The sequence below is a fragment of the Phacochoerus africanus genome, chromosome 4 (assembly GCF_016906955.1).
Source record: "Phacochoerus africanus isolate WHEZ1 chromosome 4, ROS_Pafr_v1, whole genome shotgun sequence".
NCBI lineage: Eukaryota > Metazoa > Chordata > Mammalia > Artiodactyla > Suidae > Phacochoerus > Phacochoerus africanus.
In genome coordinates this window covers 34,937,279-34,960,703 of record NC_062547.1, presented here as the reverse complement: position 1 = coordinate 34,960,703, position 23,425 = coordinate 34,937,279, and positions in this window count along the sequence as shown.

Sequence of the window (23,425 nt, the reverse complement as noted above, 5' to 3'; positions counted from 1 at the left end):
CATTGAACTCCAGCCACCAGAAAAGAAGGCTGATCAACAGAGTTCAGCAGCCTGACAAATTCTGGGATTCATGCTTTATTCTATCCTATGGTATTACATGTCGTAAAAGGTCAAATGCACACTGAGCAAGGCTAGGACTTAGAAGCAGTCACTTCTACTGCACTGAGACAAATGCTAGAGCTTCAGTGTTCTCTATGGTAGCTACTAGTCACATGGAACTATTTACTGTAAATGTGAATTGATTAAAATTAAGTGAAATAAAAAACATGAGTTCCCTCAGGCACAGGAGCTACATTTCAGGTGCTTAAGAGTACATTTAGCTAATGGCAAACATTTGGACAAAGACATGGAATGTTTCCAACATGGGCAAAAATTCTTTGGACAACACCATTCTAGAAAGTGGTAGGAGTGGGTAATAACGCAAGGAAGAATTCCATCCAAGCACTCTGGGGGTGGTGTGTAAGTTTGCTAATGCTGCCGTAACAAAGTACCACAAACTGAGTAGCTTAAATACTAGAAATTGATTATTTCAGAGCTCTGGAGTCTAGCAGTTTGAGATAGGGGCCATGGTTCCTCTGTAGGTGTTAGGGAGGTTCTCTTGCAGGCCTCTCTCCTCACTTCTGGTAATTACTTGGCTGGTAGCAGCGTAATTCCAATCTTCACATATTCTCTCTTCATGTGTTTCTCCAAGTCCAAGTTTACTAAATTTTATATTTGTATATATTGTGAAATGATCACTACAACTATTCTAGTTAACCTCTGTCATCACAATAGTTAACATTTTTTTCTCGTGATGAGAACTTTTAAGATTTACTCTCTTAGAAATTTTCAAATATACAATACAATGTTATTAATCATAGTCTCCATGTTGTATATTACATCCCCACGACTTATTCATTTTACATCTGGAAGTTTCTACCTTTGGATCTCCTTCACCCACTTTGCTCCCCCACCCCAACCCCAATACTGACAACCAGCTATCTGTTCCCTTATTTTTTTTTTGTTCCACATGTAAGTGAGATCATATGGTGTTTGTCTTTCTCTGTATGACTTATTTTATTTAGCATTATATCCTCAAGGTACATCCATCATATCTCCTTTACCCTTCATCCACTGATGGACACTTAGGCTGCTTCCATAGCTTGGCTATTGTAAAAAATGTTGCAGTGAACACAAGGGTGCAGATATCTTTTCCAGTTAGTATTTCTTTTTTGTTAAATTTTTTGAAAATTTTATTGAAGTATAGCTTATTCACAATGTTATAATTTCTGCTGCACAACAAATTGGTTCACTTATACATATACATAATCTATTCTTTTTCAGATTCTTTTCCCATATAGTTTATCACAGAATATTGGGTAAATTTCCCTGTGCTATATACATCAGGTCCCTGTTGGCCAATCATTCCATATACTACAGTGCTTTACCTTTTTTTATTAAAAAATTATATTGGATCAAAGATCCACAATACTCCATTGAGGCCTCATCTTAACTAATTGCACCTGCAACAACCCTATTTCCAAGTTAGGTCACTGTCTGAGGTAATGGGGGATTAGGACTTCTACATATATAATTGGCAGGGAATACAATTTTACCCATAACTCACAGTATCCACATTAATGAAGTGTTAGCAAGGCAACAAGACCCAACATAGTCTAAGAGGCTCGGAAAGAAGGATAATGGTGAAGAGTCACTGCAGAAACTTTAGGACAAAGTAATATGCAAAGATCCTGGCAACAAATGCCTAACATAAACTAGCAGGGAAATAATTTTCTCTCATCTTTTTTTCAGTTTTTATGATTTCTTGTATATTTAGAACTTAGGTTTGAAGCTAAAGGATAGAGCTCTGTTCGTTTGAAAAAGCAGGTCAGGCCAATTTTCTAAAGTGTCTGAGATGCTCATTAGCTTAGCTTATCAGGAATGATACTAACATATAACAAGTCAATGCTCCAATCACCAAATGAGGGCATATAATAAATATAGAGCCTGAGGACCAAAGCAGGAACCTGATTAGCATGACTAACACATAGGCAAAATCCAGAATAGTAGAAATATGAAATCCATCACCCAGGAATGAAGGTAGAGTTAATTAAATTTCCCATCTCATCTGCTCCATAAAACCACCTCTTCCATTTAAGCCCTGGTTTCCTGACATCTTTCTTTGTCCACAATCCCACCCACTCCCTAATTAATTGACTTGAACCTAAAGTTATAGCTTATAGGTCTTTAGCTAGCATTTTGGCACAATTCAGAGCAGGTCTAGGCTATGATTCTGAGGAAAGAGAAGATACACCCAAGCTGCTGGGACTCTGAGAAGGACAGATACTCTGTTATCTCAGTGGGAGAGGCTACATCACAGCATGATCTTCTCCCTAGCTCATTCTTACCGACACCCATATAGATTCTACACTAAGCTGTTCCCAATCCTTTAAAAAAATTGATATAAGTTGATAAAATTGATAAAATTGATTTACAATGTTCCTTCCATTGCTGCTATGCAGCAAAGTGACACAATGGCAAAACTCCTCTTGAAACTTTCACATTCAAGTATGTACTCAAAACCAGAAAAAAGGAATGTGAGTCCATCCCCCAGCTTCAATAATTAGCAACTCTTGACCAGTCTTGTTTCATCTTTATCTCCATTTATTTCTCAACTTCACCTTGCCCCTGACAAATTTGTGATGAAACTAGTCCTTGGCGTTACATAATTTTATCTGTAAATATTTCCATATATATCTCTAAAGGATAAAAACTCTAAAAAATCCAAAGTAGGGTTAGCAAATTTAAAAATAAATTCCTTATTATCTGGCCAGTATTACATTCCCCCGATTTGTCAAATATCATTGTATTTTTAATAGTTTGTTTGCTTAAATTTTTAATAGTTTGTTGCGTAAATTAAGTTAAACTGTTACAATTGATGGATAGGTCTTCATTCTCTTTGAATCTATAGATTTCCTTCCATCTCTTTTTTTCCCCTTATAATTTATGTGTTGAAGAAACCAAGTCATTATTTCTTAGAGATTCTAACAATTTAGATTTAGATAATTATTCCTCATGGTGTAGCTTCATAAACCTTTTAAAACCTGTATTTCCTGAAATTTCTAGTTAGATTAGGATACTGGATCCTGTCTTAATCTTTGGTTCTATCTTTTTGGCAAGAATAATTCACAGGAGACAGATAAAATCTGTGAGACTGCTTTGTAGATTAGTCATGCATTTTTTTTAAAATGTATGTTTTACTTATCACCAGCAATTCTATATTTCCACAGCAAGAAGCATGAGGCCGGGAGTGGTATAAGATGACATTGGAGAAGTAGATGGGAGCCCTTTTGGAGCCATACTTATAGACTAGAATCTTATCCTGCCTCCAGGATGTAAGATGCCATCAACGGATCTCAAGAAAGTAAATTACACGGTGGATTTATTTTAAATGCTACCTAATCAATTATGTGAGAAAATTTTGATAAGAGATAAGCCTAAAGGCCAGAAAAATAGTTAGTGACTACTCTAATAGTTTGGTCGAAAATTAGTTTATTGAATGGAATGATTGTATGAATAAATTAGCACACTATCAGTATCTCTCAGTAGATAGTTTGCCCTACGTTAATATGGAGTTATCCTCTATCACTCTCTTAAAAGTACAATTTCAAAACTAACCAATAACTCTTGAATTGGCAAATCTAAAACACTATACCCTATCTTCATCTCCATTATCAATATTGTATTATAAGTGAAAACATCAGCGTAAACTTAGAATACAATTCCTGGTCTAGCCCACTAAAGTCACATTGCTCTCTGTCACCTCCTTGACTCAGAAGAACAACAATGGAATATTCCAATTTGCTTATGGTGAAGCATGAAAGGCATGGAAAACAGTTAAACCAAAGTCACAATGCAACCAATCAAGAAAGTTTGGGAAGTCAAAGGCTTTGAGAAGTAATAAGTCAGTCAAGTAAGTGTCTGCTCTCAAAACAAAAAACACTATCCTAAGAAAATATAAGAAAACAAAATTCAGAAATATATGTGGTTCAGATTAGCGTTCTAATCCTACACAAATTTATAGAATGTCTAAAAATTTTGCTAAGATATGAGAAAAATCAAGGAATGCTCCAGAAAGGAAGTAGATGTAGAACTGAACCTTAAAAGAAAGGTTGAAGCCAGATAGGTAGAAATGATGGAAGAAAAAGTTCTAAGTCAGAAAGGCATGGAGGTTCAGAGGAAAATGATGTATTCTAGGCACCTAGAAGAATATTCATCTGACTGGGATGAGAGTTCCCCTTTGGTGAAGAGGATGATGAACGTTGACTAGGCAAGAAAACCCTCGATGAGAAATGCCAGGACAGATAGTTTGAACTTGATCCAATAGGCAGAGGTGGTTTAAGTTTTAAGAAGATGAAATTGAAAGGACAGATTCAAGGAGGAGACAAGCCAGAATCTTGGAAATCAGTTAAGAGATTTTAATGGTTGATCTTCTAGGCCAAGCTGAAGTGGTAACTGTGAGAATAGGAAGGGATGATAGATACTTAAAATAATTTTATTTCAAAATGGGAAATAGGGTATTTTCAAAGTAAGGGAAAAATCTTCAAATACATTATATAAAATATAAAAGTTGGGAATCTTTTTGATTTAAAATTCCTATGATATTCTGTGTCTGTGCCCTAACTTATATGGCATAAAAGATTTACAAGTCTGAGAAACATCTTGGGATGTCTATATTTTTTATTTGATTTTTCTTTCTTTGTTTACAAGAAGAACTACAGTAAAATGGTCTGCTTCTCACATGGAGAATACTGTTCTACTTATTAAAGAAAAAAAATCCATCTTGAAACTTAGAAGCCAGATATGTAATTTGAAATTGGCAAAGCTTCTTTCATTTTTTTTTTCTGGCTGTATTTGTTTATAAGTGGTTCTTATTCTGTGCTACCTAAAGTCCTACTTGCTTGTCCAAGGTTACATAGCAAGCTAATGGAAGAAATGAAATTAGAACATGAGTCTCCTGGATCTCAGTCTGATGTTCTTTCCACTACGTGTTCACATCAGAAATGGTGCCAGTTTATCCCTTGGCTGAAATGAGTTGGGAAAAAAAGTGCGAAGTTCAGCTGAAGGCCCCTTAGGAAAATCTCTCTCTCATCTGATGGCCAAGTTTTCAAATAGAATGATGAGACAAATAAATGCCTCAACATTAAGAACTCTCTTGGGACCTAAAACAATGGTTTCAGCTGCACAATTAATCTCCACCTTGAGCTAGGGCATACATTTAGGCTGACAATATTTGAAAATGTAAGAATACAAAGAGTGTAAACTACTGGAGAAATGCTAAAATTAATGTAAAAAAATCTATCTGCCTTTTTTTTTGTCAATGGTAGAACTTGGGATGTTAAGGATGGGGCTCCACTGCATTAAATAGTGTCTCAATATTCCAGAGCCTATCAATAGCTCTTATAGATCATATTAATTTTTCTATCAAAATTTGAAAGAGAAAGACATACTAATGTTGAGACATAGTTCTCCATGTTTCTGCCCACCTTTCCTCCATCTGAGATTACCTCTTCAAGGATATTGATATAATGAATAGCCTTAGAAAAAGTCAATGTCTCCCTCTAGAGCAGAGGGCAAGTTTTTTTACTATCAAGTGTAATAAAGATAACATCTCCCTCTAAAGGAGATGTCAGGCAGATTTTCTTGGGATCCATTAAATGGGGTTTTCTACATGGATGCAAGCCAACGCTGTGTGCAGAATACACCTGAGCTGCTCCATCTCACTCCCATGGAAATTGGAGGACAAAGAGAACCAATGCAAAATAAAGTTCATGCTAAGGGCTATGCTATGGAAAATGAAATTTTTGACCTGAAAAGATCACATCTTCTACAGTTGTAGGCTAACCTGTTAGCTTATAAGTGGCGTGAAATCTTAGAACTTTGACAGCTCTTAAAGTCATTTTTTCGTTAGACCTCAAAATAACCATGTGATGAATTATTTCTTGGTATTCATGTATAAATAAATTTACTCAAAAAGATATTTTAAAAATAGGGATTAAATAACGTGTCTGGGTTGAGATACCAGACCTCAAAATAAACATCTATATTGGGAAGCCAGACTTGAAGTTTTTATTTTGGGTTCTGTACAACTAATTCTGACTGGCTGGATAAATATGGCTCTAAGCTAGTATGATCATGTTATTACTATAGTCGGGTTTACTCCACAGGCCAAGAAATCAATGCGAGGGTTTTTTCAGCTGCATGTATATCCATATATGACTACAAATACATATTCAGAAGCCAGAGAAATGAATACTGATGCACCTTTGAATGCAATGGATCCACTGTGAGATAGGGCAGTATTAGCACTCCATTTATTACCTGACTCCCATACTCCTCTACTCCAACAGGAAAGGCACAATGACACTTTGGTTCCCTGGGTATTCATTTCAGATTGGACCCTGTATGCAACAAACCTTGAAAATATGAACTTTCCTCTTTTCCCGTTATAAATGGTCATAATTTGCCTGTAAATCACCACTAAGGAGATGGGACCTCTATTTCAACTGATGGGCTCTGAGGATTAAAACTGGCCTAAGATTTGAATCTGGGCAAGGGATCATGGCTTATTATTGAGGAGCCGCCTCTTATTAGCTACCCATCTAATTTTTTTTAATACAACATCATGCTCTCTGAGGACATTCTGGAGGCTGTTATAACAATGCCACCCATGATGGGAATTATGCCCACCTTGCCTCTGATGGTTAGGTGTTGTCACCTGGTCTCTGCTGTTCTAGAATTCTATCATTCCCCTTTTATTGGGGATCTCAGCATGTTTTACCATTAGAACAAGAATAAGGAACTTTTACATTACCTGAATTTAAGCATTACTATAAAGCATATAGTACCATTATAAGAATGGGCAAATAGATCATAAAAAGCTCAGAAATATACCACTTTTATACAGTCCAAAGATTTTTGAAACGTTAACAAAGGTACCCACTGGGGAAAGGAAGCGCTTTTCAACAAGTAGTCCATAATCTCATATGGAAAAATATTGAATATTTATTTCTACCTCAAACCACACATGAAACTAATTTTATATGTATTATGTACCCAAGTTTAAAAATTGAAATTATAAAGCTTCCAGGAAAATATCTTTGCATCTGGGGGGTAGGCAATGAATTCAGGGCACAGAAAGCAATAGGTATAAAAGAAAATATGATAAGTGTAATTATTTACTGTCTATTGAAAGATAATAAAGTAGGACCATGCATTTCTATCTTCTCCCTTTGGAGATGCTACTAAAATTAGTATATGAGAACCTATAAAGTTTTTGACTTCTAAAAATGAAGATAACAGAAAACATCATCAGTAGATAAGCAATTCAATAAAACCCCAACAAAAGTAACAGTACTGTTGAGCAGGCCAAAATTAGTTAGCAAAAAAGAATATGGAGAATAAAACAACAGATTTAGCACAAAGAGCAGAAAGTCATGGAATCCAGCAAAAATAGATATAGCAGTGGAGAACAGGAGTGAAATCTGAAGCTGAAAATAGGGGGAGGAGATTTACCACACAATGTGATAGACATCAGTAGCATTCACTCATCTTTCTGTTTGTTCCTTCCTGGTACCTACTGGGGTTGTACTGTCTACCCCTTTAAAGTCAGAGGGGCCATTATGACTTGCATTTTAATTAAATGTTAGCTGAACTGATATGTGTCACCTCCTTTGACATCTGTGCCTCTTTAAACTCTGTGACACTTTACTGTCCTGGTTCTGTCCTAGCTCTCTAGCTACACAAGGTGACTCTGTTTAATATGCATCTCTTCCTCTGCTTAACCCTTAAATCATGTGTTCTTTGTAGTTCTGTTCTAAGCCTCTTATTTTATTACTAAAAGAGTGTGTGTGTGTGTGTGTGTGTGTGTGTGTGTGTGTGTGTGTGTATGACTGGGTCACTATGCGGTAGAGCAGAAATTGACTCAACACTGTAAATCAGCTATATTCTAATAAAAAAATAAATTTAATTTTAAAATTCTCCAATGGTGACCCCACCCTCTGTGACTTTATTAACACCTGACTCGCAAATATTCTGTCAAGATATCTCCTCTGACCTCCAGATTCATATACTTAACTATTTACTGGTCATTTTTACTTAGCTATTTCATAGACAGATAACAATAAACACTTGAAAAACTTCACTAAATTTTTCAAAATTTGCTTCTTTTCTTGATTATTCTGTTTCTTTGAATGATATCACCATTATAATGCCAACATAAAAAAAAACTTCATAACTGTAGGTTATTTCTGAGTTTCTCTTTGAGGAACAATTTTCCCATATCAACAAACACATGAAAACAAACACAAAATTAATTTCAAAATATTGTTCATCCAAGTTTTTTACCGTTTTGGTCCATTTTCAAATCAACTTTATTGAGGTATAATTTGAATACAATGAAATTCACAAATTTTTAGTGGACATTTGGTTGAATTATAACAAATGTATACACATACTCATATAACCAATACATTATTCACAAAGTAGTAAATCTTCATTACTATAGAAATTTTGTTCTTTCCCCTTCCCAGTTAATTACCTCCTGCCTCCAACCCTAGGCAACCTTTGATTTGGTTTCTAATCTCATAGATTAGGTTTGCTTATTCTAGAACCTCACTTAAATACTTATACAGTGTGCATGTTGAGTTGACAGAGTCCTTTGTATATTTTAAACACAAATCCATTTTTATGATATGTATGTCTTGTAAAAATTTCTCCTTAAATGTACTTTGCATTTTCATTATTTTAATAGTGCTTTTTGAAGAGAAGTTTTTGATTTTGAAATCAAGTTTATATATAACATATAAAAAGTCAAGTTTATATATGTATATATATACACATATGTACATTTATATATGAATAGTGTTGATACAGACTGTTGATCTTTGAACAATGAACAACACGGGTTTGAGCTATGTGGGTCCACTTATATGTAGATTTCTTTGACTAAATACATACTACACTACTACATGATCTGCAGTTATTTGAATCCATGGATACAGAACCTCAGACAGAGAGGGCCAACTGTAAAAATTTAGACATGAATTTTTGACTTACACAAAGAATCATGGCCCATAAGTCCTACATTGTTCAAAAGTCAACAGTATATCTATCTTTTATGGTCATGTATGTGTCTTATTTTTTTTTAATTTGCTTATCCACAGGTCACAAAGATTCTTTCCTAGAAGTTTTAGATTTTTCATTTTTAAGTTTAGACCCGCAATTATTTCTATCTATTTAAATATTTAATTTATTTAATTATTTTTCTATGAAGGGAAGTAGGGATCAAGGTACATTTTGTCCATGTGGATAAACTTATTCCTGCTTCATTAAAAAAGTGCTTTTTCCCAGGAGTTCCCCTTGTGGCTCAGCAGAAATGAATCCAACTAGGAAACATGAGGTTGTGGGTCTGATCCCCGGCCTCACTCAGTGGGTTAAGGATCCGGCAGTGTCGTGAGCTGTGGTGTAGGTTGCAGACGCGGCTCAGATTTGGCGTTGCTGTGGCTGTAGTGTAGACTAGCAGCTGTAGCTCCAGTTAGACCCCTAGCCTGGGAACCTCCATATGCTGTGGGTGCAGCCCTAAAAAAAAAAAAAAAAAAAGTGCTTTTTTTCCAATGATTTATCCTGTTGCCTTTGTTGACAATCAAAGGTTTAAATACAGTAAGATTTAAAACTGGATAGTACATATCACCCTAATTGCTTTGTTTTCCTTTTTTTTTTTTTTCAAAATTGTTTTGATTATTCTTGGTCCTCTGCAGTTCCATATCAATTTTTAAAATCAGTTTGTCAACACCTACAAAAAATGATAAGCCATCTGAGACTTTAGTTGCTGAATCTACATCAGTTTGGGGAGAAAGATCATCTTGGGACAGATGCTAAAAATTTCAGAGCCTCTGATTCTTCATCTGAAAAATGAAAAAACAAAAATGGCTTAGACATGTGCTGTCTAGATTCGGTAAGAGATTTTATGCCAAATCCTTAACCTTCCTGGCACATAATAAATGATTATCATTATAACTATTATTATTATTATCCAAATAGTTTTATATCTGTCAGCTCATGTGATTCTGATCCTAATGTAAGGTAAACAGGGCAGTACTTAGTAAGATATATACTGAGAACCTTTTGTTAGATGCTAACTTTATGGATAAAGAAAGGAATATTCAGGTAAGGAAGCATCTTGCTCAAAGCCACACAGCTAGTAAGTGGTGGATGCAGGTCTTGAGTCAAATAAGTCTTCTAATTCTGATATCCTTTTTACTACAATAGACGTTCACAGGAGGATATGGGAGGAGTCAAGGAGACAGAGAACTCAGAACAAATGTTCATTTTAAGAAGAACTGGGAAAGGGGCCTTCAAAAGAAGGAACTCTGGATCCTAGCTCTTACCCCTGAGCTTACCACACTTTCTTTCCCTTGTCCTCACTGGCCCCTCAGGCATCCAGAGAATTGTTTTGTCAGCTTTTCTACAATGGACCTAAAGTCTTAAGCACTGGTGGAAGCCTGGCTTTCCTGCCACTGGGTCAGCCAAAAAAGCTGGGCGCTCCATCTGCAGGTCAGTCCCACGCACCTCCCTGGTGGCAGCCACATCTGAGTTGGTCCTCAGGCCATTTCCTGACAGCTGACATGCAGTTGACAGAGAACAGGGATGTATATTTTGATACGTAAAACCCTCCTACTTGGCTACACTTGCTTAGTTTGACAGTTTCCACTTTTCAGGATGACCTCATGTTGGAAGCTTCTGGATAATTAATAAATTTTTTCTCTCTCAGCCCTTTTTTGACATCCTGTCCCCTTCAGGTGCTGCTTTTTAGCTAAGTTTAGTCATTGAAAGATTAGCTCAACTGAATTAGCTGAGAAAGGCTATGAATTGAGAACGTTCATGCCTGGCACACCTATCATCTTGTAGAAACAACTGAGTTAATATTTGAAGGGATATGTAAACATTTACTTTATGGTTTGGGGCCAAGTTTCAGTGGAATATTAATTTTTATGGACATACTAATAAACTTATGCTACTTTAGGGTAAGAAAAGGAAGGGGCGTAATGGAAACACTGACATAACCCTGAATGATTCTATTTTACTCAAGTCCGAAACTATAAACACGGCTCTGAATAAAAGGCCTGGAATGAATTGGGTAAACTGTTGGAGATGTTTTGTATTGAAAGATTTCAATAGAATGGGTTCTGTTTCTTAAAAGCAGTTACTGGTGCTAAATGTCAGGCTGCAAGAACGCCTTTCCCCCAAAGTGACACATAGCAACACACATATAATTCAACAGTGAGGATTTCCCAGATGCTAAGATTCATGCAAAGGTGATGGCAATTGGAAATCATAGCCCCTGCTTTCAAGAACCATCATTCAAGGAGCTGCTTCTAATATCCTGAGAGGTTCCCAAGAACTCCAGACCTTGGGGGAGTGTTCATAAATACGCAAAGGAATGGCCTTACAGAAAGGCCTAAGAAAATGGATCTTTGAACTTTTGGTAAACTAGATCATATCCTGAAATACCAGAAAAGCCTTAGGAAGGTTCTTTGAGTGTTTAGTGAATAGAGCATCATAAGAAACATATACGCTACATAGGGTCGTACTGTGACACTTAGGCTAGGCATTTGGTTTAATTTAGTGTCTGGGAACACTGTCCTTAAGGATCTTCTTTTAAGAACATATTTTGGGGAAAAAGAATTGAATATCATTCTATTATTTAGGAAGCCTAAATTTTATTAGTTCATTTTGCAGCTTATTCACATCACAAATTCATTTAATAGTTATTGAAATTCTCTGAGAATTTTTCACATGGGCTCTTCTCAAGCCGTTTTTTCCTATCCCAAGCTATGCTTAGACAATGCGTGGGCCACATTTCCAAAGTCCTGGAGGGGTAAGATTTATTTATTTATTCATTCATTCATTCATTCATTCGTTCATTTATTCATTCATTCATTTCATGGCTGCAACCACGACATATGGAAGTTCCTGGGCCAGGGATTGAATTCGAGCCACAGCTGTGACCTAGGCCACAGCTGCAGCAACACCAGATCCTTTAGTTCACTGCATCAGGCTGGGGACTGAACTTGTGCCTCTACAGCAACCCAAGCCATTGCAGTAGGATTCTTAACCCACTGTACCACAATGGGAACTCCTGAAGCTACTTTAAAAAATAAAATAAAATCTGATATCCAGGAATATCTGGTACAAACTATCATCATATGTGCATCAAATATTTGGGAAGAGTAGTTGGAGCCCAGTCCTTCATTAGATGTTGTGATTCGATGTGTAGATGTTGTTCATGACAGCTGAACATAAATTTAGTTATGAACACATATCATTTAAGTGTGGTACTTGCTGTCATCTTTTAAAGTGGGATGAAAATTCAAATATGAGCATCAGAAGGAGGTCAGAAGATTTCACTCCTTTAAGCTTCAGCTTCTTTAAAAATAAAGGATATTAGCACTGTGTCCTTTGGGAAAATATCATGAGAACAAAATAAGATGTATTTAGCTTAGCACAGTACCTGGCACTTCATTAGTAACAACAACAACAAAAAATGCAGCCATTTGATTAGAACAAAAGGGGCTGGATTATATTTTACTGTAATGAAGATGGATATGTGGGGCCTCATCCACCCGGATTCTGTTTCTCAGATGTCTTGTTGAAGCCCAGGTGGGATCTCAGACTCTGTGTATATGGAGATCTATCTGCATCCTTGCCCAGCCCCTATCAGTTACATATATCGGCTGACCTTTTCAGGATCTTCATTTTGACTCCTTTCTCCAAATTTGATCACAACAAAGCTTCAAACTCACTTTTACCCCTGGTCTTATACTTTTTCTTACAGACAAAGGAACTATCTATACTCTGACCCAAACTCCCTGCATGTTCTATTTCTGGTCCTATTCCTTTGGCCACATGTGAAAATTATTATGAAGTATATAGAGCCTGAAATTAAATTGTGTAACTGCCAACTTGAACTGACAGCCTGTTGCCTTGGTAGTCCCATAATTAAAGTATTTTCCACTATTTATGAAGATTTGATTAGGTAGGGATTTCTCTGGGGGCAATCTATATTGGAGTACCAGAAAGCAGAGCTATAGTGCAAACGTAGCTCTCACTAGTGAAATGTAAACATCTCACCAGTGTAAGGAGATGTAGATGTTAAAAGCATAGGCAAACTTGAATTTGAACCCCATTTCCATCCTTTACTAGTTATGTGATGCTAGCTTAAGCGATTTGACATGTAAGCAGGACTTTCTCAGCTGATATATGAATAATCATGGTCCATATGAAATGGACTGTTTATAAGAATTAAAGGAGTCATGCTTAGTAAATGCCAGCTGTTATCAAGACAAGAGTCTCAGTTAAGTATTTTAATATTTTTCTAAAATGGAGAAGGCTTGTCCTCTGCCCTAAAGCTTGAAACTTCTTGGGGATTACTCTTCAGAGGCATGTTTTTGGTGATTGTTGAGATGGTGATTAGGGTCATTTGGTCGTTTGGTGTGGTGTGGGGAAGTCCCCACAAAAATGCAGTGTTTAATGGTACTGTGTCTGAACTCTTGATAATCCCTTGTGATTTTAACATGGGGAAGAAACACTGCTTTCCTTCTCTGAGATGTGTGGAAGAGTGAAGACAGCTTTGGGTGGCAGAGATTGAGAAGAACGGTGAAGCAGGAAAGAAAACGAGACAGCCTGACTCTCAGACCAGGGAGCTAATTTGTATACTTAAGTCAAAGACCGCTAACTGCAGAATGGAAGATCTGTCATAGCTCCAGTGAAATGAAGTTCTTTTTTCTAGATGTGCAAAAGGAAAAAAGAATTTTGAAAAAGACCTATCTCAAGTCTACTAGGGAGCTGCAGGTGTTGAAAGCTATAAAATATAACAGCAATCAACATTAAAACTCACTCAATCATGCTGAGGGAGTGACTCCATGAACTTTGGAATGGAGGGTTATTTCATAATTTTCACAAGCTTCCTCTGGCTACATGTCAGACTGCATGTGCATAAGAGAACTTGCCTAGTTTCACCCTTTCATTACTGCTAAGGGAACCAGTAGTATTTGGAGTAGAAGCAGAAGGCTGCCTGGCATTTTATTATACAATATTTGTGTCAAATCCAGCTCCAATTATGCTGTGCTAAATCAAGCTCTTCCCATTTCACAATAGTTTTCACATGTTGCTACATAGAAAACTCCGAGTATTTCAATGTGGCAAACATATCTCCTTACTTCAATGGCCAGCAAGACCTCAAAGGTTGCCCATGTGAGCTGTGAGGTTTGTAAGCAAGACAGGTGGATACTTTATGTTGGATACAATTTGTGTAAACATTCATCTCAGTAGAGTTCTAATTGATTTCATGAAATTTATAATCTAGAAGTTGTTTCAACTTTTCTTACCTTCAGGTAGGCTTGTTCTCTATTTTTTTGGCTATGCCCTTGGCATGAAGAATTCCTGGGCCAGGGATTGAACCCACTCCACAGCAGTAACCAGAGCCACAGCAGTGACAATGCCAGATCCTTAACCTTCTGAGCCACTGGGGAACTCCTAGGCTATTTCTCTTCACATCCTATTCTTAAGAATAAATGTGGTTCTTTCTATCTGTATTCTTAGAATAATCCCCAGACTACACTTTATTCACCCAACATAACAATTCAGGTAGTTGCTTTTTTCCCTGGATTCTAAGCCTATAACCTTTGAATAGTACTTCAGCTCTCTTTTTCCTTATACCTGTTTATATCAATTACCAGCCATTTAAATCATACAGCCATTTATAACACGAGATAGAATGAAATTCAAGAGATGGATGGTTTCAGGCTTGTTTTAGCAGCTCAGCCAAGACTTCTGCCTTATCACCTCTTGAACCCCAGATGGCTGCCACTGCTTCTGGCAACTTGTCCACTTACAACTGCATAGAAAACTATAAAGGGCAGTTATTTTTTTTCTGAGTCCCTTTTAATAAATGGAGGCAAAATCGAAGTCATTGTGTAGACTTTCCCTGAAGTCTCTTTTCCAGGATTAACTGACCATTGTAGAGGTCTGAATAGTGGTCTCCAAAAGATATTTCCAAGGCCCAATCCCTGGAACCTATGACTTGCACCTTATAAAGAAAAAAAGATTGTTGCGGAGGTTATTAAGTATCTTGAGTTTAAGAGATTATCCTGGTTTATTCACGTGGGCTGTAAATACAATGGGAAAATGTGCTTATAAGAAACCCACAGAGGAAAAGAGGAGGAGGAAGCAAAAGGGCCATGGAAGTGATTTAAATTGGAGTGGATGTGGTTACTCGTGCAGCGATGCCCACTGCCACGGAAACTGGAAGAGACAAAGAATTGATTCTTCCCTTGAGCCACCAGATGGAGTACAGGCTTACTGACCAACTTCTGGCCTCCAGAATTGTGAGAGAATAAATTTTATTTTTTGTTTTGAGGCTTTTGTTTTAAGAGGCTTTCTTTTTTAAAGAAGTTTTAGGCTCACAGTGAAATAAGCAGAAAGTACAGAGTTCCCATGTATCCCCTGCTCCATCCATTCATATCTTCCCTATTATCAATATCCTGCACCAGAGTGACACATTATTTGTTACAGGCAATGAACCTACATTGACACATTGTAATCACCCTAAATCCATAGCTTACATTAGGGTTCAGTATTGGTGTTGTACCTTCTACAGGTTTTGACAAATATTTAATATCACATATCTGCCATTGCAGTAATATACGAAGTAGTTTCTTTCCCCCAAAAGATTCTCTGCACTCCCCCTTTCATTCCTCCTTTCCCTATGACCCCTGGAAACCAACCACCAGTCTTTTTTACTATATCTATATTATGCCTTTTCCAAAATGTCACATAGTTAGAATCACACAGTATTATATTAACCAGGGTTCTCCAAAAAACAGAATCAATAGAGTGTGTGTGTGTGTGTGTGTGTGAGAGAGAGAGAGAGACAGACAGACAGACAGACAGACAGATGGAGAAGGAGAAGGAGAGGGAGAGAGATTTATTATAAGAAATTGGTTCACATGATTATGGAAGCTGGAATATCCCAAGAGTTGCAGAGTGAGCTGGTAAGCTGGAGACCCAGGAGATGCGATGGTTCAGGTCCAGTTCAAAGGCTGACAGGCTCAAAATCTAGCAAGAAATAATGTTCAAAGTCCTGGTTCAAAGGCCATCAAGCAGGAAGAATTCTTTCTTAGAATTTCCCATTGTGGCTCAGCAGTAATGAGCCCAACTAGCATCCATGATGATGAGGGTTCGATCTCTGGGCTTGCTCAGTGGGTTAAGGATCCAGAGTTGCTGTGAGCTATGGTGCAGGTCGCAGACAAAGCTCGGCTCCTGTGTTGCTGTTGCTGTGGCTATGGCTGTAGCTGTGGCTGTGGCTTAGGCCAGCAGTTGTAGCTCTGATTCAACCCCTAGCTAGGGTCAGTCTTTATATTCTTTTTTTTTTTGTCTTTTTGTCTTTTCTAGGGCTGCACCTGCAGCATATGGAGATTCCCAGGCTAGTGGTCTACTTGGAGCTGTAGCCGCTGGCCTGCGACACAGTCACAACAACGTGGGATCCGAGCAGCCACAGCAACGCATGATCCGAGCTGCATCTGAGACCCACACCACAGCTCACAGCAATGCCAGATCCTTAACCCACTGAGCGAGACCAGGGATCGAACCCATGACTTCATGGTTCCTAGGTGGATTCATTAACCACTGCACCACAACAGGAACTCCAGTCTTTATATTCTATTCAGGCCTTGAACTGATTGGATAAGGCCCACCCACACTCTGGAGGGCAATATCCTTTACTCAGTCTGTTTAAATGTTACTTTCATCCACAAACATCTCCACAGAAACACTACAACAATGTTTGACCAAATATATGGGTGCTCTTTGGCTCAGTCAAAATGACACATAAACTTAACCATTACAAGTATATAGCCTTTTCGGATTGGCTTTTTTCACTTAGTAATATGCATTTATGTTTCCTTCATATCTTTTCATGGATGATAGCCCATTTTTTAGTGCTGAACCATATTGCATTGTCTGAATATACCATGGTATATTTATCCATTCACCTACTGAAGGATGTCTTGGCTACTTCCAAGTTTTGACAGTTATGAATAAAGCAGTAAAAGACATCTGCCTGAAGGTTTGGGGGTGGACATATGTTTTCAATTCATTTGGTAAATACCAAGGAATAGGATTAGTGGATGCACTAATAAAAATATGTTTAATTTTTGTAAGAAAATTTTCTGTTGTGTTAAGCCACTAATTTGTGCTAATTTGTTGCAGCAGCCCAAGGGAGCTAATACAACTATCCATTTTAGCAATGAAAGAAATAAATCTGGATCTACCATTTTTATCTTATTAGAAGAATTGAGATCAGCCTATAATGAAGAAAATCTTGGAAATCATCCTTGGCTAGAGAACCAACATGTCTGAAATACCCAATTCTTTAAGAAGCTGGAAAGGCAGATTTGCAGGGCTTTTAACAACTTGAATTTTCCCTGGTATTAGTGTAGTTTTTAACTCTAGCTTTGGAGATCAGAGTCCTTTAATTAAACTAATAATAAGCAATGCTTGTATAGCTTTATACTACAGAAACTATTTCTGCATTAACACATTAGCTCCTAATTTGACAGTCCTGAGAAACAAATGCAACTACTGTGATTATTTGGTGGAGAGCAGTAGGGTGCAGCATGAGCTTTAATGCCTACCTGGGCCTCACCACATAATCTCTCTAAGCCTCAGTTTATCATCTATAAAATGCACCTAATACTAATACCAACCTCATTCTTAAGTATTAAGATGGAGTATAAATATATGTGGGTTAGGACATAGTGAGCTCTCCATAAATGTTCATGGCAATCATCATCTTTGCTGTATTTATTACAGTAATAATTACTTATCATATTATCATTATTGAACATGTGAGAAAACTAAGTCTGAGAAAGATTAAATAACATCCATGGATTAAATAGCTATAAAGAACAGATATTCTGGTTCCAAATCCTTTTATTATGCTGTCCCCTATATAAGAAGGGTAGAATAGTATTTAAATCTTTGTAAAAGTTGGAATCTTTGTCTTTATTGGTATCAAGGGGAAACTCATCACATGCTATGTATGAAAAGAATGTCGGTCAGTACTCAAGACTGAGTAGGCTCTGGTGTGAGCTTTCATGTACACTTATAAATATTCCATGAGCTCAATGTCATTTTGATATAGTCTGTGTAAAGAATAAGGAATTGGCCTGGGACAAGTCATAGCATGTGTTGTTTTATTTCCCTTCCCCAAAGACATTTTATACTTTGGGCAGAAGACTAGGAAAAGATTGTGCAAATAAATTATAGTTTTGGAAAACACATGATCATGTTTAAATACATATGCCTAACCATATGTGCAGAATTATAGATGAATTTTATTTTTATTTTCACAACTGCAAGTACTATCATTTTACAAATACCATGGAGATCCACCAGGGTGACATATAAGAGGAGGAAAATCGCATATGCTGAGGCAATGTGCTCTGTGCTTTTCAAATATATGTTCATTTAACTTGTATACTTAACTCTGCAAGGTATTTATTATTATTCATTTTCTAAATGGGGCTATTGAGGCTCATAGAACTCCTCCGATTTTTCTGTAAATTAGTCACCTCTTAATGGTAGGGTAAAGGCAGACTCTGGTCTGTCTTGATTCAAATCTTATGTTATGTTGATAATACCATTTTCCTTGGATAGAAATGTGGATGGTTTGCCTAAAAAATTTATCCTGTATAACACCTTAGTTAAGCTGGAATGAGAATGAAGGAAAGCAAAGGCCAGTGAAACCTAATTGCTCCTCAAAGCCATACTTCCATTCCTGGGCTGAAGTCAACCCTGTGCAGTTCCACTTCACAGTCAAGGTTTTAGGTAATGGGCCAGTAGTGAATCTGGGCTTTGTTTCTGGATGGTGGTCACAGGGAGTCTCACTGGAATTTTCAAGTCTTGCTGGAATTTTTCTAGTACTTTATGCCAACTTAAACAAACTTTGGGGGTTCAGAGAGTATCCCATGGATCTGAGAGCAGAAGTGGAAAGCCCGCAATGCTAAGAACCAAACACACACACACACACACACACACACACACAAAGGGAAACTTTACAGAGGACAAAATCAAAATATGAAAACCTAAAATTAATTTTTCTGTTATTGTGTATAATGTTGTTTTTCAAAAGGGGAAAGAAGGGACTCTGATGTATGATTGCACTATGTATAGAACTTGGAGGACCTACACTTCTTTTATGATATATGAATGATCTAATTTATTATTTCAACTACTTCTTTTATGAATGTTTAACATAAATATCAGATAGCAATTTGCACAAAAGTGAAAATTAAAGGTACTACTATTCTCAAAAAGTAAGAAGTTGACCAGAAAGATTATTTAATCCATTTGTGCAAATGAGTTCAATGATATAGTATTCAAACGTCAAATTATCAGAATACAGATGTGTCGCAGATGTGGCTCAGATCCAGTGTTGCTGTGGCTATGGCATAGGCCTTAGTTGCAGCTCCAGTTGGACCCCTAGTCCAGACACTTCTATGCAATGCAGGTGTGGCTGGGGGGCGGGGGGGGGGGGAAAAGCCCTTCCAAGCAGTTAAGGAGTGATGGTATAAACCCAACATCCAACTTCTTAACCATGACTTTAAATTAAGGATAAAGGATAATATTGAATAACCTAATGTGGCATATCAGGTACTAACTTGTTCAAAAATACTTAGTTGTATAGTTCAGAAATAAGTTAGGATGAAAGGCCTTCTAAAATATAAGCATCAACTGTACACCAAAGATGCTTATTCACTGGAGCCAAGAGGTAGAAAGAACAACCCAGTTTTTGTTTCCCCCTCACTTCAGTTCTGTTCTAAGTTTCCAAAGAGTTCATCCCAAACAACTCTTGATGAAAGAGCTCAAATTATGTTCGAGAATCATGATTTCTCTTTTTTCGACTCTGTTCACCCGCCAGGTAAAACACATGGAAAAAGAACTTGCCGTCATTAACCTTCCTCCGGTCTTTCCTTTCCTCCTAGGCCTGACAATCATCTGTCAGCATTGCTGTGTCTGCCCTGCCAAACCAAAGCCTCAAGAAACCTTTTCCTCTGGGGTAGTTCCTAATGTCCTCAGTGACCATTCAACACCTTTTCCACAAATGGACTCTGTGGGGCTTCTTGCTCTCTGCCCCTTTAGGATTTACACATTTTATTTTCATTCACATTACTTCTGGCCAGAAGCAAAACCATCCTACTCACCCCTTCATTTGTGTAGCCTCACATTTTTTTCACCATATAGTAGTGAGGGGTGAGCTTTGTTAACATGTAGCAAGTCTGGGTTGCCTGTTGTGGGACACAACTGTTGTCCAAGTCCAGTTTATAAAGAGTTGAGAACCGTATTTTTTTTTTCTTTCGTGGTACCAAGGGATTAATAACAAGAAAATTGGCAAGAAATTGCAGTCTGCAAGCTGCAACCAATATGATTTGATGCAATCCAGATGTGAAAATCTCTTTGCACCATCCTGTGCCCACCATGGTATAAGTGTGTGAACTTGGTAAATGCAGAGCCAGTAATTACATTTATTTGGAGACATATGGCCTCTGCTTTCCCCCCTCCTTTTCCCATTTTGAGGGAAAGAGTGATCTGGAATGTATTTTTACACTTACTAAAAAGGATGTGGAAATAAAACTTTAATTACTGGAAAAGCTATTAAGAAGAAAGTATATTTTATTCTTCCAGAACCATGATTTTTTTTCATAACTGTCTTAGACCTCTTTAGTTGCCACAACCCCAGGAATCAACGGAAACCTCACAAACTGGGCATCATAGCATCCCTTACCCGCCCATCACAGCGGTCACTTCGATTGAGGGATGGAATGTTCTAAGACATGGCTCATCTGTTGGACAGTTTGGATCTAACTGGGCTGAAGAAATTTTTTTCCCAATTGTCCTGATCCTGTTACCATGGTTGCACAACAAATCACCCTAAAACTCAGTGTTTTTAAAACAATAATAATTATGTATTATTTCTTCCAATTTTGTGGGTCAGGAATCCAGAAGCAGCCCATATGGGTCTTCTGACTTGAGGTCTCTAATGAGTTTGTAATGAGACAGTGGCTGGGACTGGGATCATACTCACTCACATGTTTTGATACCTGATCTGGGAGGATTGGAGGCCAACACAACCAGGCTCCTGGGGCATCTTTCTATGTGACCTCATCACATGTTCTCTCTACTATGGGGGATTGAGGGTAGCTGGATCTTTTACATGTTGACTTAATGCTCCAAAGTTACATGTCCAAAGACAGACAGAGCAAGGTGAGGAAGATATAGTGTCACTTCTGGTACCCACTGTTAGTTGAGGCAGTTGCAATGGTTCATCCAGTTTCAAAGGGTCAGATGATGACATAAACTCTGCCCCTTGTTTGAGGTCTATCAATGTCATATTGTAAAACAGATGTATGAGATGGTCGTCTTTGAAGATACAAATTGCCACACCCTGCGGAAGTTCTATCCCTGATAAAATATCAATGATCTCCTACTCATGATGGCTGCTTTTTAATATCTGACATTGGAGTCAACTGGTTGACTAAGGATTTGTTAAATCAGTTGGAAGTAGAGTTTTAGATGTTCAGTTTTTGGAATGCAGGATGACTCTAATCCGGAGCCTATACAGAATCATATAAACTCCCAATACAGAATCCATGAGCTTGTGTGGTCATGTATGGTCATGTTATAGTGAAAATGGGAAATAAATTAACACCATATAACAGTTACCTAATTATGATAATCACTATTTGAACATTTATTAAATGTCTCATGTGTCAACACTGAAATTGTTCTGGGAAAGATAAGTAAGACTGTTTATTTCCCTGGAAGTGAAACAAAATGGGGACATGAATTTAAAACCCTGTGCTTTTTTCACCAGACAGCTTTATTTGTATGAATTTTACAAAATAATGTGAGGTTAACTAAATAAATGGAAAGATGCTAGATCTTACATGGGTTTGGAATGGGTATTGGTCAGAAAAGACTGGGCACTTAGAGATAGGCAGCATTTTTTTCTGTAGACCTATGGAATGGAACTTGAAGCAGACACTGAAATAAAGTGCAGAGAGCAGAAGAGAGGAGAGGCAAGGAGAATAGCAGAACGAAAGGAACACAGCTGAATGTGTGTGCAGTTTCTTTCTGGAACAGAATAGATACTAAGTAATCTTTTGAGTGTGATATCAGCATTCAGTATTCTTTTCAAATCAGCAATTACATATTTTTCATCAAAAATGGCATTCTTGTTTAATTTATTTGGTAGCAAAAATACCTAGATCAATGTGAGGGAAAATAAATAAAGCAATTCCTTTAGAAAATAAAATTAAATGATATAAGATGTTTTTAAACAAACAAGCACTGAAACATGCTTAGCATTTTGTTTTCTTTATTTCTTAGTTTTCACAGTGTTATCTCTTGCTCTAGATATATCATTTGTTTAAAAGACTCATACAATCTATTACACTATAGAAGAGTAAGAGAGAAATTGTAGAGTTGTTTTTATCTATTTTATCTACATTTGAATCTCAAGACATTATTTCTGTAAGTAAGACAAATCTGTATAAACCAGTTTAGATGAAAGTGAATATTCATAATTAAAATATCACTAGCAGTTATTGAGAGTCTATGTTAGGTTCTTTCATAAAATCACTCATTTTAAAACTATAACCCTGTAAAGTAGTGATCATAATTTCCTTTTATCGGTAAAACTAAAGTACAGAGAAGTTAAGCAGGCTACCCAAAGCACCAATTAGGAAGTGACAAGGCAATATTTGAACTGGAATTAGTGGCTTACTTCAAGATTGTGCTTCAGTATGGAAGAGTTGATGCTTTGAGTCATTGTCCCAGTGGGGAGGTAGTTTTCACTGATGCAGCCAAAACTATTACCTGCTAACAAACATCAATCCTTAACCCACTGGCCTTGGCTTTTCCATTTACTAGCTGTTTAGGCTTGGATAAGTTAGTTAACCTCTCTGTTACAAAGTTTATCCTATAGGAAGTGATCAGTAAAGATGCTACCATTTGATCCAGCAATCCCTTTCCTGGGCATCTATCCAGAGAAAACCATGTCTTGAAAAGACACATGCACCCCAATATTCATTGCAGCACTATATGCAATAGCCAAGACATGGAAACAACCTAAATGTCCATCGACAGAGGAGTGGATCCAAAAGATGTGGTACATATACACAATGGACTATTACTCAGCCATTAAAAGGAAAGAAATAATGGCATTTGCAGCAACTTGGATGGAACTAGAAATTATCATGCTAAGTGAAGTCAGTCAGACAATGAGACACCAACATCAAATGCTATCACTTACACATGGAATCTA